Genomic DNA, 12679 nt, shown 5'->3' with positions numbered 1-12679 from the left:
ATATGAATATATTTTTATTGGTACTTAATTCGTTTAGAGGTTTGATAGCATGCATTGAAATCTCACTAGTTACCATAACCATAAAGTTGATGTAGAGCAGAAAGTAACAGGGAAACAATCAAAGATTTCTTGGTGTGTATAGATTAAACAGAATAATCTTTAAATGTCAAAAATTGGCACAAGGCTATATTCCTAGCTCTTGTATTATTAATGATTTAAAGCCTAGGTGTACCACACTCTAAGACGGTGCTATACACTTACTTTTTTTTTTACCTAAGAAGGACTGAGGCTTTCACTTTTTGGCCTTTGTTTTTCGTGAGCTTCATTTGGCCCATGAGTTATTTCTGGGGTATTCAGAGCTTGGCATCTAACTTCTTGAGGTCTTTGTATATATTAAATATTATACATCTATCATATGTGGGGTTGGTAAAGATCTTTTCCCAATCTGTTGGCTCCCATTTTGTTTTCTGGAGAGTGTCCTTAGCCTTACAGAAACTTTGCAATCTCATTAAGTCCCATTTGTCGATAATTGACCTTAGAGCACAAGCCACTGGTGTTCTGTTCAGGAAATTTTCTCCTGTGCCAATGTGTTCTAAAGTTTTCCCTACTTTCTCATCTAATAGTTTCAGTGTACCTGGTTTAATGTGGAGATCTTTGATCCACTTGTACTTGAGCTTGGTACAAGGAGATAAGAAAGGATCTATTTTCATTCTTCTGCATGCTGAGTGCCAGTTGTTGAAGAGGCTGTCCTTTTTGCATTGAATGTTTTCAACTCCTTTGTTAAAATAAGTAACCATATGTGTAAGGGTTAATTTCTGGATCTTCTATTTTGTTCCATTGACCAACTTGCCTATCGCTTTACCAATACTATGTGGTTTTTAACACAATTGCCTTGTAATATAGCCTGAGGCTAGGGATGGTGATTCCCTCAGATGTTTTCTTGTTGTTGAGGATAGATTTCAATATTCTAGGATTTTTTGGTTATTCCAGATGAATTTGCAAATTGCTCTTTCCAACTCTATGAAGAATTGCTTTGGACTTCTGATGGGGATAGCATTGAATCTATAGATTGCTTTTGGTAAGATGGACATTTTTACAATGTTGATCATTCGAATCCATGAGCATGGAAGCTCTTTCCATCTTCTGAGATCTTCTACAATTTCCTTCTTCAGAGATTTGAAGTTCTTGTCATACAGGCCCTTCACTTGATTAATTAGATTCACACCAAGGTATTTCATATTGTTTGTGACTATTGTGAAAGGTATATTTTCTCTAATTTCTTTCACAGCAATTTCTTCCTTTGAGCAGAGGACAGCTACTGATTTCTTTGAGTTACTTCTTCTTTTCCAATTTATATTCCTTTGATTTCCTTTTGCTGTCGAAATGCTCTGGCCAGGAGTCCCAGTACTATGTTGAATAGGTGGGGAGAGCGTGGGCAGCCTTGTCTAGTCCCTGATTTTAGTGGGATTGCTTCAAGTTTGATGTTGGCTATTGATATGCTGTATATTGCTTTTATTACTTTTCGGTATGGGCCTTGGGTTCCTGATCTTTCCAAGACTTTTAACGTGAACAGGTGTTGAATTTTGTGAAATGCTTCCTCAGCATCTAGTGAGATGACCATGTGGTTTTTTTTTTTTTTCTTTGAGTTTGTTTATATGGTGGATTAGGTTGATGAATTTCTATACATTAAACCATCCCTGCATCTCAGGGATGAAGCCTACTTGATCATGGTGAATGAATATTTTGATGTATTCTTAGATTCAGATTGCAAGATTTTTGTCTGAAGTTCTCTTTCCTTGTAGGGTTTTTATGTTGTTTAGGAATGAGGGTTATTATAGCTTTGAAAAATGAGCTGGTAGTGGTCCATCTGAATCTATTTTGTGGAATAGTTTGGAGAGTATTGGTATTAGGTCATCAATAAATGTCTGATAGAATTCTGCACTGAACCCATCTGGTCCTGAGATTTTTTTGGTTGGTAGGCTTTTGATGACTGCTTCTATTACTTTAGGTGTTATGGGAATATTTAGATGGTTTACCTGGTCCTGGTTTAACTTTTGTAGCTGGTAGCTGTCTAGAAATTCATCCATTTCCTTCAGATTTTCCAGTATAGGCTTTGTAGTAGGATCTGATGATTTTTTTTTTAATTTACTCAGTTTCAGTTATTATGTCTCCACTTTCATTTCTGATTTTGTTAATTTGGATACTCTCTATTTGCCCTCTAGTTATTCTGGCTAAGGGTTTATCAATCTTGTTAATTTTCTTAAAGAACCAGCTCTTGGTTTTGTTGATTCTTTGAATGGCTCTTTTATTTCTGTTTTGTTTAGTTTCTGCTCTGAGTTTGATTATTTTCTGCTGTTAACTCCTCTTGGGTGTATCTGCTTTCTTTTTCTTCTAGAGCTTTCTGTCTGTGATATCAAGTTGCTAGTGTGTGTGTTCTCCAGTTTCTTTTTGGAGGTAATCAGAGCTATGAGTTTTCCTCTTAGTACTGCTTTCATTGCATTCTATAGGTTTGGGTATGTTGTACTTTAATTTTCATAAAATTCTAGAAAATCCTTTATTTCTTTATTTCTTCTTTGACCATACTGTTATGGAGTAGAACATTGTTCAGTTTCCATGTGTATATGGTTTTTTTTGTTGTTTTTGTTGTTATTAAAGACCAGCCTTAGTCCATGGTGATCTGATAGGATGCATGGGAGTATTTTAATCTTCTTATATCTATTGAGGCTTGTTTTGTGACCAACTATATGGTCAGTTTTGGAGAAGGTGCCTTGAGGTTCTGAGAAGAAGGTGTGTTCTTTTGTTTTAGGGAGAAATGTTCTGTAGATGTCTATTAAGCCCAATTGTTTCATAACCTCTGCTAGTTTCACTGCATCCTTGTTCAGGATCTGTCCATTGATGAGAATGGGGTGTTGAAGTCTCCCACTATTATTGTGTGTGGTGCAATGTATGTTTTGTTGTTTAGTAATGTTTTTTTTATGTATATGGGTGCTCTTGTATTTGGAGCATATATGTTAAGGATTGAGAATTTCTCCTGATAAATTTTCCCTGTAATGAGTAAAAAGAATCCTTCCTTATCTTTTTTGATAACTTTTGTTTGAAAATTAACATTATTTGATATTAGAATGGCTACTCCAGCTTGTTTCTTGGGGTCGTTTGCATGAAAGATTTTTTTCCCAAGCCTTTTACTCTGAGAGTGTCTGTCTTTGTCTCTGAGATGAGTTTCCTGTATGCAGCAAAATACTGGATTCTGTTTATTTATCCAGTCTGATTGATAGTCTGTGTCTCTTTATTGGGGGAATTTAGTCCATTTATGTTAACAGATATTAAGGAACATTCGTTGCTGTTTCCTGCTATTTTTGCTTTTAGAGGTAGAATTGTGTCTGTGTATCTTTCTTATTTTGGTTATTTTGCTTATTTTCTTATTTTTTCGAGGATGTATCTTCCCTCCTGGTGTTGGGTTTTCCATCAATAATTCTTTGTAGGGCTGGGTTTGTGGTCAGATATTGTGTAAATTTAGTTTTGTCCTGGAATATCTTGGTCTCTCCTTTTATGGTGATTGAGAGTTTTGGTGGGTATAGTAGCCTGGGCTGACATTTGTGTTCTCTTAGAGTCTGCATCATGTCTGTCCAGGATATTCTAGCTTTCATAGTCTCTGTTGAGAATTTGGGTGTAATTCTAATTGGTCTGCTTTCATATGTTACATGATGTTTTTTTTCCTTACTGCTTTTAATACTCTTTCTTTGTTTTGAACACTTGGCATTTTGACTATTATGTGTTAGAATGAATTTCTTTTCTGCTCCAATATATTTGGAGTTCTGTAGTCTTCCATTAAGCTCATGGTCATCTCATTCTTAAGGGTAGGAAAGTTTTCTTCTACCATTTTGTTGAAGAAATTTACTGTGCCTCTTACTTGATATTGTTTTGCCCTCTTCTATTCCTATTATCTTTAGGTTTGGTTTTCTCATTCTGTCTTGGACTTCCTCTACATTTGAGATAGAATTTTTTGGGTTTTTTTTTTTTTTTTTTTTTTTTTTTGGTTTTTGCATCTTCTCTGAATGTTTTGTCTATGTTTTCAATGTTGTCTTCAGCCCCTGAGATTCTCTCTTTTATCTCTTGTAGTCTGCTGGAGATGCTTGCATCTGTGGCTACTGATTTCTTCTTTAGGATTTTTATCTCTAGGGCTGTCTCTTTTTGTGTTTTTCTTATATTTTCTATTTCCATTTTCAACTTGTTCATCTCTTTATTTGTATTTTCCTGTAGTTCTTTGAGTTCTTTGAGTGACTTTCGTGTTTCCTCTTTAAAAGTTTCTATTTGTTTATGGTTGTCTTTCTGTACTTGTTTAAGGGAGTTATTCATGCTCTTCTTGAAGATCTCCCTCATCATCTTGTGGTATTTCAGGTCTGAGTCTTCTTTTTCTGTAATGTTTGGCAATCCACTGCTCTCTGTGGTGGGAGAGCTGACTTCTGATATTGCTCGGTTGTCTTGGTTTCCATTGCTTAAGTTCTTTTGTTTTCTTCTTGCCATCTTGTGTCTGTGGTTATATGTAGTCTTGTTGTCAGTGACTGGGCCCCTCTCTCTCCCGTGGATACAAAGGCCCATGGTCTCAGGAAGAAAACCTCTTCTGAGTGTTCGGATTTTGTGGGCGAGCAGTGAGTTCTGATGGCAGGTACTCAGTTGTCTTTTGGGGCTCAGGTGTGGGAGCTCTTATGAGGCTGCTCTGGAAGCTTGGTTCTTTGCCCACTGGTCCTGAATACTAGTAGTGGTGATCTGGCTCTTTATCCATGCCAAAAATTGACCCTTTTCCAGTGAGTACGGCACACTCTCTGCTCACTGATAACTCATGGTGTGCCCTCCCTGGGCCTTTGTGTCAGGTTCACCTCTGGTCCAGGTGTAAAAGCACCTGTGCAGCTGATATTCCAGAACTGTGTTCCCCAGGCAGATCTCGATTCTCTCTGACACAGTCCTGGGCATTGCCTCAAAGCATTCTCTGTGCTCTGGGTTTGTGTTCTGGTTGCTCATGCCACAGCCTCTCCAGGCATGTGCCCCAGGATATCTCCTGGCCCAAGTGGCAGGGTGCCTGAGCATCTGGTCCTGATGCACAGCCTTTCCCACTAGATTTGGGTACTTTTTTACTGTTGGCCTGAAAGGAACCTTTGCCACAAGCACCATGACCAAGTACTCTCTGTGTTCTGGGTACTCAGTGCACAGCCTCAGTAGGTCTGTACCCCAGGTTACCTGCTGGTCTAGGTGGAAGAGCTTCTTGGCATCAGGTCCACCAGTAAAGCCTTTCTGGGTGGGTGCATCTAGATACTCTGCAATGGACAATTTTAAACAAGGATACTAAAGGTATTCTATTAAAAAATAATCTTATAACCATTGATACTTACTTAATTAAACCACTGATACTTACTTAATTTAAAGAATACTTACTTGATTCCCAGGTACTGCATCAAATAAGTTATAAATAGACCTAAATGATAGTTTTATTGTATAAAATAATTTTTAATTTGAATATATTTCCCCTCCTGCAAGTAATAGTCCTAAATTCTATATTGATTGGCCATTCATCTCTTTGTGGTACTCAAGAGCAAGACTTAAGTGAAGGACTGGAAGATTCTTCTTTAGCTCAAATCCCAAATACTATTTTAAATCTATACCTTGCTTGAGAACACTACACTTAAATATTTTATCAATTTTAACATCATTATTCAAGTTTTATTTGGGCTCCATCTAATTCTTTGACATTCATATACTGCTTCTTCAAACTACCAGATTCAGGAAGGGAAAAAGTAACCAAAAATAAAACTAAATTAAATAACATACACCTGAAGTACTCAAAGAACTTTTAGTGTATATTGCATATCTTTTGTTCTTATCAACCAAAACCATAACAAAAACAATAGCTTTTATGGAATATGGCATTATCACAAGCACTGTGCTAAGTACTCACAAATGATATTTTATTTTGTTTAAAAATATGTTATAAAAGTCAAGTACAATTGTTATTCCCAGTGTACACATTGGAAAGCTGAGACAAGTTAGAGTAAGAGAACTAAAGAGCAGAGACATTACATAATGTGTCTATAATCTAAAGGCTACAGTAGAAATGAGAATTAATTCCAAGTGTTTCTCTCACTCTCTTGTTAAAATTTTATTATTGTTTGAAATTATAATTAATCTCATCTCCTCCTTCCCTTTCCTTCCTCAAAGTATTGCTATAGACCCCTCCTTGCTTTCCTTTAAATTCATAGTCTCATTTTTATTAATTCTTGTTATATGCATATATGCATATGTATACATACTCATAAATATAGCATAGTTTATAGAATGATAATTGTATGCATGGTTTCAAGGACAACCCATTAGTAAATGTGCAATTGATATGTTGTCCTCAGGTAAGATTATTTCTCACACTCACAACATTTCATGGCTGACTGTAGTTATTTTATATAGAGTTGAGGCCACATAGTCTTTTCCTTGTTCACTTTGGCATATCTATTTTTGTTGTCATTCTCATATGTAGGCAGATCTGATGGTAGGTTTTTATGTGTGGATGTTCTGACATTCTCCCTGATATTCTGGCTCTTACAGTCTTTGTGCCTCCTCTTCTGCAATGTTCCCTGAGTCTCAGTTCTAGGAGTGTTTTGCAGATGTATCCATTAGAATTGAGCTACACAACCATGCATTTTGATTAGGTCTGGTTTTGTGTAATGATCTCTATCTGTTGAAAAGTTTCCCTGATAAGGGGGAGAACTACAAATATCTGTATAGATAAGGACAGATATTAGAAATATACTTGGGGATAATACATGCTTAGTATAGTTGTGGTTATGGGTTCATCTAAAAGATCTATGATTTGACTAACTCTGGGTAATTGACTAGGTTTCCATACTAGGCTTGATTTCCCACTTGTTGAGTGGTTTTTAAGCTGTATTGGAGATCTATTGGTTACTACCAAGGTATATGTGCCACCACCATACCCTTAGAATTAGGGTGCCACTCTGGCAATTATTGTATTTCACAGGTATCACAAATGGATAGGATTGTGGGTTGCTTCCTTCTTTTGGGTCTTCCCATTATTAAAGTAGGTGCTCTTGGTGCGTTCACACAACACTTCTTTGAGGCTCAGCTTTCTTTTCTGTCTCTTAATTGAAACTACACAACACAAAGACTAGTTCAAGTATCATTCCTTCAAAGAAACATTGTTTCCACAGTACTTAACATTGCCATCAATTTCTTCTTGCACTCCTATGTCTTATGTTAGGTACACATCAATCAGAGGTAAAAGCAAAAATCTGCATACAAATGGTTTCTTAAACTAGTATTGGAGTGAAGAATCGGTTTAGGAAAGGGGAAGAAGCCATGGGAAACAAAAGACCTTAGGGAAAGTTCAGCCTATATAATTTACAACTTAGACTTTCTCTTGTTGGCATGCAAGAGAATCAGACCTCCTCCATACCTGCCAGTTATTTGCTAAGCACAAATAGATGAGACATGTAAAAGGCATTTCAGTCTTTAGTATGTTAAGACAAAGTGGTTCAATAATTTTATAGAAATATGAAATCTATAGGTGATTCTACATAAAACCGTTTCCAAAGTGGGAGCTGACAGAAATATTAAAAGTATCTGAAGTGATCAGGTGGATCACAAAAGAGCTTCAGTAATATTGGTTAATCTTTACAATGAAAACTCTATTGTCCTTACTTATTTCAATATATATGAATATATATATACATAATATATATGCACAACAATCCACCTTCATCTTTTTATTTGTACGTTCCAACACTATTAGAAGTTTTAATTCACGTTGATAATGAAAAGTTGCTGTGACAAGACTAATGAATTCTCAATTTGTGTCTTGAGAGCTCTGAAAATTCTTTATTTGTTGTCACCTCTCTTGGATCCCACTCTCTTTATAATCCCCAAAGTCATCAACCCCTAATAAAACATTCTCTTTAAATCTGAGGGACTAATATACTCTAGAAGGATATTTTTATCTTGGCAAGATTTAGTCAAGTCATTCTGCAATTTTAGGATGGATGATGTGGATGGATGATGTTTTTACTCCCCCAATTTCACTTTCTCCTCCTTTGTAATTAAAATTTTAGATAGAAAACGATTTGAAAGTTACTTTATAGGTGAGTTATGATAAAACAACTTGTGTTAATAATAAGCATAAATGAATCTCATCTTACATTATCAATATGGAGCAAAGGTTCTGCAGATTTAGTTGCTTCAATAGTTAAATGATCCAATCCTACATTCACAAAGCTTTTCTCTCTAGGAGCTAGAAAATAACACTAGTTCCAACCCCTTGGGTTTTCACAAAATACATAGCAAGAATTGATATGATGTAACTCCACCAGAGAAAACACACGGCGATTCATAAAGCTGAATAGAGAGTGTGTATTGTTTGCTGGAAGTTGATTGCATGAACAGTTGCCCAAATCATGCAGCCCCCAGCTTCATGAACCTTTTGCTTTATGTGCACATACACACAAAATTCATCCTGACTGACATACTTTTGTTAGCAGGAACTGTTAGTGAGAACCAAAATCATGGAAGCCAAAAGAGCAATGTAAACACCTTTAGGGACATTCCTGGATCCTGAAAGTATGAGCCATGTCTTTGATAGATTATGTCTTTGTTCCCATTTTGTCTGGTGTTAAAGCCTTCATGCTCAGTTCTATGGCCAGAATACTGTCTACAGTCTGACAACAGTTGTACTACAGTCTGGGGCCAACAAAAGGGGAGCTTTGAAGTTCCTTGTGATTTAAGTAGAAAGAAGCAACACAAGGTAGTAACAGTTTATCAAATTTCTGCTTTATACTGCTCACCATTATGAATTATTTATTATGGACCAGTCCCTATGTAGAGTACAAGGTATGTTATCTAGATTATCTTTATAAATATTCTTTTATACATGTCTATTTTCTAAATAAAGGCACTGCAATGTAGGACATAAATCGTGTTTCTAAGAGTAGATAGTCCAGATGTTAAGATCTGAGATTTGAGTGCAGAAATGAAATGACTCATGTCAACATCTGCTCCAAAATCCTACATTTCAAATTCTCTACATAGAATAAGACTGTATAGATTAGTTAATCAAACCCTCTCCAAATATACAGAATATATTTAATGTCAGCATCATCAAGTCATGTTGAAGATCTCACCCTGAAGAAACTGTTCCTTCCCAGTTAAACCTTAGAGTACACAACTGCATTGAACAAAATATGTTTAAATCTGTCTTTAGGATCCAAGAATATGTATTGTGGTTTTGAAGTTTGTTATTTATAGATAGAATTCCAGTATGAAAGTAAAACTAATAAAGAAATGCAGAGAGATGGCTCATCTGATTAAAATAGATGAGTTAGTATTAACAAATATTTGAGACCATTGTAATCAAGTATTACTTTCCCCTAAAATTGAAGCCTATATAGATGAACCACTGTTTTAAATCCACGATAAGTCATTAATCAATATATGGCCACACATAGAGGCAAGTCATATGCAGTTCTCTAACTTAGAATATTCATTGTTTCAAACTGGCTTTATTTTTAACAATTCTAATTCATAACTTCTTAATTCAGTAACATCTAATGGATTAATTAAAGTGTATTCTATTTTTCACTAAAATCAGTGCTAATGTATGGGCTATGGGGCTGAGAACAGATTATTTTATTCTTTTATTTCATTTGATATTTAAACATTAATAATTTCTTTGGCTAAATTTATGATGAAAGTTTGCTTAGTGGTTAGAGCACATATAGCTCTTCAAGATGAACAGAGTCTAATTTTCAGTACCTGGGTGTAGTCCTTTATCACTGTGTGCAGCTCTAGCTCCAGGAAATCTCACACCTCTCACCTCCATGTGCACCCACACTCATGTGAACATACTCTCACACAGATGAGCATACATATACAGATTTTAAAAATAAAATACATCCTTTAATTTTTTTTTTAAATTAGAAAGCCCCACACCGCACTTCCTTTTGGTCAGACCCCCAAATGCTAGCAGAACATTTTGCTTGCATGGCAAATGTTCCTTATGATCTGCTGGGACATTGAAAGGACTGTTTGCCAAAATGTGGACAGAGTGTAAGGAAACTTAATAGATGACACCAAGACTAGTAACCACTACCCACTCCTAGCCTGAGAGTTTCGTAGACATACTAGCCATTGAGAGCTAAAGATCTAGCCACTTGGATTTGATTACCACTGACAATGCCTCCCGAAACGACCAGAACAGTAAGCTCTCAGGCTTCCTTGTCTCCCTTTCTTCTTTCATCACAGGAAGACAGCCCAACATGCATCCAGGGGTCAAAAAAAGACTCTCAGTGGTCCATGTCTGGGCACACAGAGGTGACAATAGAACATTAAGACCCCAACCTTTCATCTCCCTGACATGACTCATCCTTTTCCCTCTATGTAACTGAAAAGGAGGGATTTCCCTTTGGAGCCATAGATCACCAACTGGGACCATTTTCTAAACCTATAGCATACTTGTAAACAAAATTAGATCTAACCATTCAGGGATGGGCACCCTGTAGTCATACCTTAGCAGCTGCTGAACTTCTTATTAGAGAGTCATAATAACTAACCTTTGGGTCGCCTATAACTGTCATCTCTTCTCATAACCTGTCAAAGCTCCTAACTTATAAAGGCTTACAGACTCTACCTCCCTTATTTCTCTCCAGGTAGCACTAATAGAGGGCTCTATGCTCACCTTCCAATCATGCCCACCTCTTAACATTTCCAGTTTTCTTTCTCGACAAAATGCTGACAACTCCCTGTCTCACTCCTGCACTGAAACTTCTGAGGAACAATCTCACCCTTCACCCACACAGGAGGGCACATTGCCTCAGGCTGTTTATACCTGGTATACAGATGATAGCTCCTTTCTACATGAAGGGGCCAGAAGAACTGGCTATGCCATAGTGTCAGACACAGAGGTGATAGAGGCACAGGCTCTTCCTGACTATACCACCAATCAACAGCCTGAATTAATAGCCCTTGCTCGTGCCTTTCAAATGACACAGGGACAATTCCTCAACATCTACACAGATTACAAATATGCTTTCCATACCCTCCTGTGCCATGCTACTATCACAAAAGAGCATGGGTTAGTTACAGTTAAAGGAGGATCAGTAACTAATGCAAACCAAATTATGGCCATGCTAAAGGCCTCCCATCTCCCTAGAGATACTGGGATTGTCCACTGCAGATCCTACCAGAATAATGATTACATTGTTTTCAAGGAAAACAACTGAGCAGATGACAGGGAGCTGGAACATCCATTGCCATGAAAACACCCAGGATATACAGGTTCAGAAACCCACCTTCACCTGGGAGCAAATGAAGTCACTACCCCTATAAAAGACTGAAACCCCCTCCCTTCTCTCTCTCTCTCTCTCTCTCTCTCTCTCTCTCTCTCTCTCTCTCTCTCTCTCTCTCTCTCTATCTATCTCTCTCTATCTCTATCTCTATCTCTATCTCTCTTCTCTTGACCCTGACCCCTGTCCCAAAGTTCTATTAAACCTCTTCATATGGAACCATGTTGGTTTGTTGTGGTTTGTTTGGGAACGAGCCGAAAAATCTAATTAACAACAGTACACATTTGGTTCCTCTCTCTATCTTCTACACATAGCAGGGATAGCTTAAGGTGTGATAAAATAGTGGTTGTTCTTTTTGTTAGAAAATAACTCTTCAGTAAAATCTATGGGAAAGCAAAAGAATAAAGCTTAAAGATGTTGGGCTATTTCTCAGTGTGCTGGCTAGTTTTATGTCAACTTGACACAAGTTAGAGCCATTTTGGGAGAGGAAGCCCCAGTTGAGAAAATAAGCCCATGAGATTGGACTGTGGGTAAACCTCATGGTTTTAGAGGTTTTTTTCTAGACTAATATTTGATGATTGATGTTGTAGAACCCAGCTCACTGTGAGTGTTGCCGCCACTGGACTGTAGTTCTGGATTTTGTAAGAAACTAGAATGAGAAATCCATGAAAAACTAGCTAGTAAGCATCATGGCCTGTGCTTCAATTTCTGCCTCCAGGCTCCTGGTTTGAGTTCATGCCCTGATATAACTACACTGTGAAATACATGCTTTAAGATGAAATACATTTATACCTCCCCAAGTTGATTTTGTTCATGGGATTGTATCACAGCATTAGAAATACTAAAGGTGACCAGCTTTACCCCCCAAACTACAAGTCAGAAAGTGATGGGACTATTTAGGAGTATCTACATCTTCAGAACTGTTTGTGATCAAACATCTAGTTTATCCATGAAAAAAAAATTTCCCTTCATTTGTTCTTGTTGAGTGCCTACCCATCCATTTTTGACACCAAGCTTAAGTCTTATTTGGAAACTTTGGCCCATTTTGTTTTTCATAGTGTTGTATCTGCTTTCCATATTCTCTCTCAAACTTTGACTCCATCTCCTAGTCAGTGGCTAAGATGCAAGAGATAAAGGATAAGCCATTTGGGGGATAGTGAGGTATCTGAGCACATGAAAGTGCCTTACCACAAGCCTGAAAACCTGGGTTTTATCCCTGAGGCCCAAATGGTACAAGCAGAGAACTGACTTCCACAGGTTGTTTATAGCAGAATTTTCCCCTAATTGATTAAAATAATAAATACTGGGCCAGAAGGAGGCAAGACATCTATGTCCAAGGGGGA

The sequence above is a fragment of the Micromys minutus genome, assembly GCF_963924665.1.
Source record: "Micromys minutus genome assembly, chromosome: X".
Classification (NCBI taxonomy): domain Eukaryota; kingdom Metazoa; phylum Chordata; class Mammalia; order Rodentia; family Muridae; genus Micromys; species Micromys minutus.
This window is presented reverse-complemented; position numbering follows the sequence as displayed.